The 6,349-nt window shown below is 40.5% G+C and overlaps 1 long non-coding RNA gene across 1 annotated transcript; it reads right to left on the minus strand.

Moving 5' to 3' along the window:
* Nucleotides 1-1,289: 1,289 nt before the first annotated feature.
* LOC125535473 lies at nt 1,290-4,139 on the minus strand. Its single transcript, XR_007294681.1, has 4 exons — nt 4,082-4,139; nt 3,812-3,902; nt 3,470-3,574; nt 1,290-2,438 (listed from the first exon to the last, which is right to left on the minus strand). It is a non-coding gene; the product is annotated as an uncharacterized LOC125535473 (long non-coding RNA).
* Nucleotides 4,140-6,349: the final 2,210 nt, after the last annotated feature.

Genomic DNA, 6,349 nt, shown 5'->3' on the forward strand with positions numbered 1-6,349 from the left:
TAGATTCATTATTATTCTCAATCAAAGTAGACAAAGGCATATCATTAGGATCAGTAGGAGCACTCTTATTAGCAAACAATTTCATAAGTTCATCCATCTTTCCACTCAAAACATTAATTTCTTCTATCGCATGCACTTTTTTATTAGTAGATCTTTCGGTGTGCCATTGAGAATAATTAACCATAATATTATCTAGGAGTTTAGTAGCTTCTCCTAAAGTGATTTCCATAAAAGTGCCTCCCACGGCCAAATCTAAAACATTTCTAGAAGCAAAATTCAATCCGGCATAAAAAGTTTGTGTAATCATCCATAAATTGAAACCATGTGTAGGGCAATTACGTATCATTAATTTCATCCTCTCCCAAGATTGTGCAACATGTTCATGATGAAATTGCTTAAAATTCGTAATATCGTTTCTAAGAGAGATGATTTTAGCGGGTGTAAAATACATATAGATAAAAGCATCTTTGCACTTATTCCATGAATCAATACTGTTATTAGGCAAAGACGAAAACCAAGCTTTAGCACGATCTCTAAGCGAAAACAGAAATAGCTTAAGTTTAACAATATCATTATCCACATCTTTCTTCTTTTGCATATCACACAAATCAACAAAGTTGTTTAGATTGGTAGCGGCATCTTCACACTACAAGAAATATGTCAACTTGTGACCTTGACTATTGGTCACTGAATGGTCATTATTTTCCATTTGTGACCTTTTTGTGACCAAAAATGGATGGTCAAAAGCTGGCGGTCGTAAACTGAAATTAACGACCTCTGTGAGAAGGTCGTAGACGTTTACGACCAAAATATGCCTATTGTTTTGTTTTGGTCACTAGCAGCCTCCCCAGGCCACGTAGGCATCCGACGTGGCAATCTGATGTGGCACAAAAATCAGCCCGGTCCAATTCGGTGTTTATATGGGCCGAGACCATTAATTCGGCCTTTTTAATATTTATTTTTCCTATTAATTTTTGCTAGCTACATGGGCTGGCCCAGCAATTCGGCCTTTTTATTTCTAGATGCGGCCTTTTACAGCGTATGATCTTTTATTTTTTTCCATTTTATTTTCCACTGTTTTACATTTGTCCCGAATATCATAATATCATACACTGGTCCCACACGTCAGAAATTTCAAATGTGCTCAAATTATTTTGATAAGTGGGTCGCATGAGTCATGTTTCCATTGCACACGTTTTCAAATCACATACATAATTACTATTTCATATGAAACAAAAATTGTAATTCTGAAACATAGATGAAATTCACAAACAGAGAGAAGATACATCAATTCACATACATAATTACTATTTCATTCACAAACAGAGAGAAGATACATTAAATTCCCAGATAACCCAGCTATTATTACATAACTTGCTATATAAGAATGTCTTGGAGCTTCTTTGAACATCTTTCGTCTTGAATTTACTCAAAATATTTTCCAACAAGAAAACAGAACAGCAAGGATAGGGTGAATAACAACAACAACAACAGGTGATGGGGTGCTATTCCAACTAAACAAGAGACTGAACCCAACAAGCTAGATTCATTCAGGATCATCAACAATTCAGTAAAGTACTGCAGTTTAGAACTGATGAGAAAAAACAACTACACGACTTCATAACTGAACATATTCAAGTAAAAATTGTACAAGTTACATTCCACTTGTGTCATGTTTGGGGGTTCAGAATGTACACAACATGTTTATGGTAGATGAACTGCAGCTGCTAGGAATAGTAAAGCAAAGATGTACTGCCACTAATCAGCAAAAACATAACATTTTCTCAGAGCTAATGATAGCATATTTAACCGTAAATAACAAAATAATGAAATAAATTGGTATAGAGCAAGGTATTGAGCATAGGCCAGGCCAACAATAAATTGGTACTAAATCTAGAAATCACCATCTAAAATTTAGTTAATGAGACATTTTAGAATCAACTTGACAATTGATAGTAATGTTTGCATAGGACACATCCAGAACTAAAATTATACATAAATGCCTAAATTTCAATGCCCGCTGCCCAAAATGTAAGATGATGGTTCTGGAAAAATAGTAAACTTGCAACCAGATTTAAAGAAAAGAAAATAGCAAGGTGTTGCCATGACCGAATCCTAACTAGAATGCATTTAATAAAATGGATTGCTTCTAGCTGCTGTAACGACATGTTCCATCAGGTCATGATCAAGTACTCCAGACCATTGCATGCTTTGCAAAAAGAAATACTAGATGAATCTCACTAACAGGAGCACTAGGTGATTAATGGAAGTAATCTGCAGATTACACAGTGAACAAGTGAAGAATTTATCTCTCCCTGTGGAAGAACTAAGTTGATGAAGACATGCAGCAGCAGGAGAAGCCTTGCATCATTGGTTTGGTCGGGTCGTCCACCACACTAGCCACCATCACGTACCCGTCGCCATCAGCAACATTGCTCCTGCAGCAGCAACAGATAACCATTTATAAATTAAACGAACCACGTACAAGGTTATACTAAGCATGTAAGTATAGTCCAGCTACACGTACAAGGTTATACTAAGCATGTAAGTACAGTCCAGCTATAAAGTGGATGGCAAAGTGTGGCTGCTGTTGTTGCTACTTTAGCCAACTGAGCTAATTAATCTCATCAACCTAATACACTTCTCTCAAAAAAGAAAAAAGCAACTTCAAATATTGAGTACAGCAGCAACATCTACTTGTTACTGGAGTTCCAGTTCAAGATGGCCAGAGGCCACTTGGCACCATAGAACCTGCACAATTTCCACCATATATATGAATGAGTTAGAAAGAAAACTAGAGTTGAACTATCCAGCCTCATACATACATACATAAGTGAGCAAAATTTGATTACACAAGAAGGTAGCTGGAGTGGTGGTGGATGAAATGAAAGTCGACGGCCACGGCTCAGCGAGGAGAGGAGCTCAACATTGAAGTTTCGCAAAACGGGAGTTTCATTAATTTGAGAGTGGGTTTTAGTAGCTCAAGCTTAGTTAAGTTAAGCACTTAGTACTAAACAGCAGCAACACTTGAACCGTAACATGTCCAGAAAGGAAACAAAACATGAGACAAGTATTGATAGCAAGTCCACGAAGGACATCCAATGGTTTCAGCCACATCCTAATAAACCTGTAGCATTCTTTAGCACATAATTATCAGCAACAAATCAATGGCTAGACGAGCACCACCACAACATATCGACACTAACACTTGGCCCAAGCAAGGAATCAGCTCACACACGCAAGATGATGATTGCATACATACAAATCATGTGCTGGCAGAAAAAAATTCAAGCAGAAGCTCATCTTCTCTCTTTGTTTTGTAACTAACAACCTAAATAAAATAAAATAAAACATGACTTGTTCATACAGATTCCTCTAAAATTCCTTGGCACAAGTGCATCACATATTCATCAACTTAGCATCAGAAGTAGTGAGCATGAGAAGAGGGGGAGGGAGATGGAGGAGCTACCTGCCGCGGTCGCAATGGAAGCAGAGGAGCAGACCCCTCTTGCCCCCCCCTCAAGCAGGACAGGGCTGCCGGCTGGTTGCGCCCTTACTCCTCCGCCTCCTCACCCTGCACATAGCAAGTTTAAGATGTTCAGAATAGTGAGATGATTCCATACAAAGTAGAATAGTTGTACTTGGCAATGCACACTAGCTAACAGAATGCCCACAATAAATATTTTGGCTAAACTACTTTCCTTGACAGCTTTACAAATTACAACAATGATTCATCTGACTATTTCTAGAGGAATCAACCCAACCCCTGTTGCTTGGAACTGAACCCAGAGCTCCTTCCGTATGTAACAACCTGAAGTCAATGAGCGTGCCTCCTTTGCCGATGAGCGCGCTGCAGCAAGCGTAGGGCACCACCAGCACCACGTGTTGTCGGCATGGTCGCCCTGCAACCACAACAGAGTATTGGAGTCTCTAAATCAAACCACAGCCGAAGCAAACCAACTGTAAGATCATCAACTGTAAAAGAACATTTATAGTAACTCTGAAGAAATGTTGAGCCTTTTTTGGACAGTACAGAGAACAGAGGAGGGGTCTGAACATTCACTACTTCAAGTAGGAGTACCTGGTAGCAGATCTTGTGGAGGAGGAGCTCGGCGGTGTCCATGACGGCACGGAAGGGGCCGGAGAGGAAGGCTCATGGCTCCTTGAGCAGCTGAGTCAGGCGAAGATGCGCCCGGAGCCGGGCTGGCCCTGCGCGACGTGGCGGAAGGCGGAGGCGATGCCGGCGAGGCCGGAGCGGATGAGCGCGTCGAGCTTGTCGGCCACCGGCTGTAGGTCGGGGATGGCCGGCACGGGGTGGCCGAGGAGGCGCGCGGCCCTGGACCACGCGTATAGCACGACCAGGAGGAGGAAGAGCATGTTGGTGGCCAGCGACACGGCCGTGTAACCGGAGGCGCTATGGAATAGGATCCAGGAGGCGACGGTGGTCGCTAGGAGTAGGGCGCTCAGGTCGTCCCGGCCTCGGCGCCATAGCACCACGTCTACGGTGAGGGTCGTCCACGGGAGGGTGGGTTTGGGGGCAGCGGCGGATCGAGATCTGAGGGAGGGAGAGGGCGGCGGCTGTGGGTGCGTAGGAGAAGGGGGAGGACAGGACGAGTGGTGCGGGTTGTGTTAGGGCTAGTTGGGTGAGACGGTGAGGGGGTCAAGTGTGTCGTTCGATCCGGGACGATCGGACGGTTCAGATCGCCTAAGGTAGGGTGATCCGGGGAAGATGTCCTGATTGGTTAGAGATTCCAGGTGTAATTTAAAATATAGTCCCTAAGTGCTAAAAACAAAGGGGTTTATGAAGCAACTATCAATAATATTTTGCAAAATGGAACCACTAAAATTTTCACTCAGGTTATACCACATTTTATGGATGATAACCAACTTGTATGCATTTCCGATCATTCTAGCCTTTTTGGCCATTTAAACCAACTTGCACCAAATCAGGAGGAACCGGGTCAAATTTAAACGACAACAACTTCATAGTTTGCTCATTGTTTTTCCAAAAAACATTTTTAGGTACACATGTATATATTTCATCACAGAACACTATGAGTTTTGTAAGATTCCACCCACAGCTACGAACGGTTATGCCCATGGTTTTAACCGCGTTTTGAAATTGGCATACAAAATTAAAGAAATCAAAAAAATGGAAAGCCTTTGCATTGTGTCATTATATGTGATCTAGTGTATAGGGTGCATCTTGGAATGGCAAACAATGTTGCCTAAGGAATTTTTCTTTTTCTTTGGACGAAAAAACAATTTTCCATTTTTCGAGTGCCCGAAATGAGGTTTTTTCATGAAGGACCTACCATATATTTGTTGCAAAATTGTACCAAATCAATTTTATAAAATACTAGGACATATTTAATGCACAATTGACCAAATGGTTGGGTGTAAAAAGTTTTGATCCACCTCTCATGAAAAAGACAAATTCCCGCTGATTCAGGTGGAAGCGGGTCAAATTTGAACTGTAGCTACCTCGTAGTTTGCTCCTTATTTTTTCCAAAAATCATTTCTAGGTGCATAAGTATCTATTTAATCAGAGAAACACCAAAAAAATTCCAAGATTCAACCACTAGCTAGGAACTATCAAGCCCGCCGTTTTGACCGCATTTTGAAATGGGCATAAAAAATTCAAAAAAATCAAAAAATTGGAAAACCTTCACATTGTGTGATTATATGTGACCAAGTTTCCAGGAAAAATAATAAACTTGAAATACGGCAATTATTTTAAAAAAAAGTGTTCTCAGAAACGAGCTACCATGTGTGGAGATCAATGCCTTTCAAGCCAGATGATCAATCTTATGGCCACATTCATGGCATAGTTTGTTCAAATGATCTCATATTGTGCACAAGGGTGCATATTGGAATGGCAAACAATGTTGCCTAAGGGAGTTTTCATTTTCTTTGCATGGAAAATTCGTTTTCCATTTTTCGAATGCCCGAAATGAGTTTATTTTGTGAAGGACCTACAATATATTTATTGCAAAATTGGACCAAATCAATTTTCTAAAATATGAGGCCATATTTAATGCACAATTGACCAAATGGTTGGGTTTCAAAAGTTTTTATCCACATCTCGTGAAAAAGACAAATTTCCGCCGATTCAGCCAGAAGCAGGTCAAATTTGAACTGTGGCGGCCTCATAGTTTGCTCTTTATTTTTTCCAAAAATCATTTATAGGTACATAAGTATCTATTTAATCAGAGAAACATCAAAAAAATTCCAAGATTCAACCACTAGCTAGGAACGGTCAAGCCCGCCGTTTTGACCGCATTTTGAAACGGGCATAAAAAATTCAAAAAAATCAAAAAATTGGAAAACCTTCGCATTGTGTCATTAT

Source organism: Triticum urartu, chromosome 2 (genome assembly GCF_003073215.2).
Source record: "Triticum urartu cultivar G1812 chromosome 2, Tu2.1, whole genome shotgun sequence".
NCBI lineage: Eukaryota > Viridiplantae > Streptophyta > Magnoliopsida > Poales > Poaceae > Triticum > Triticum urartu.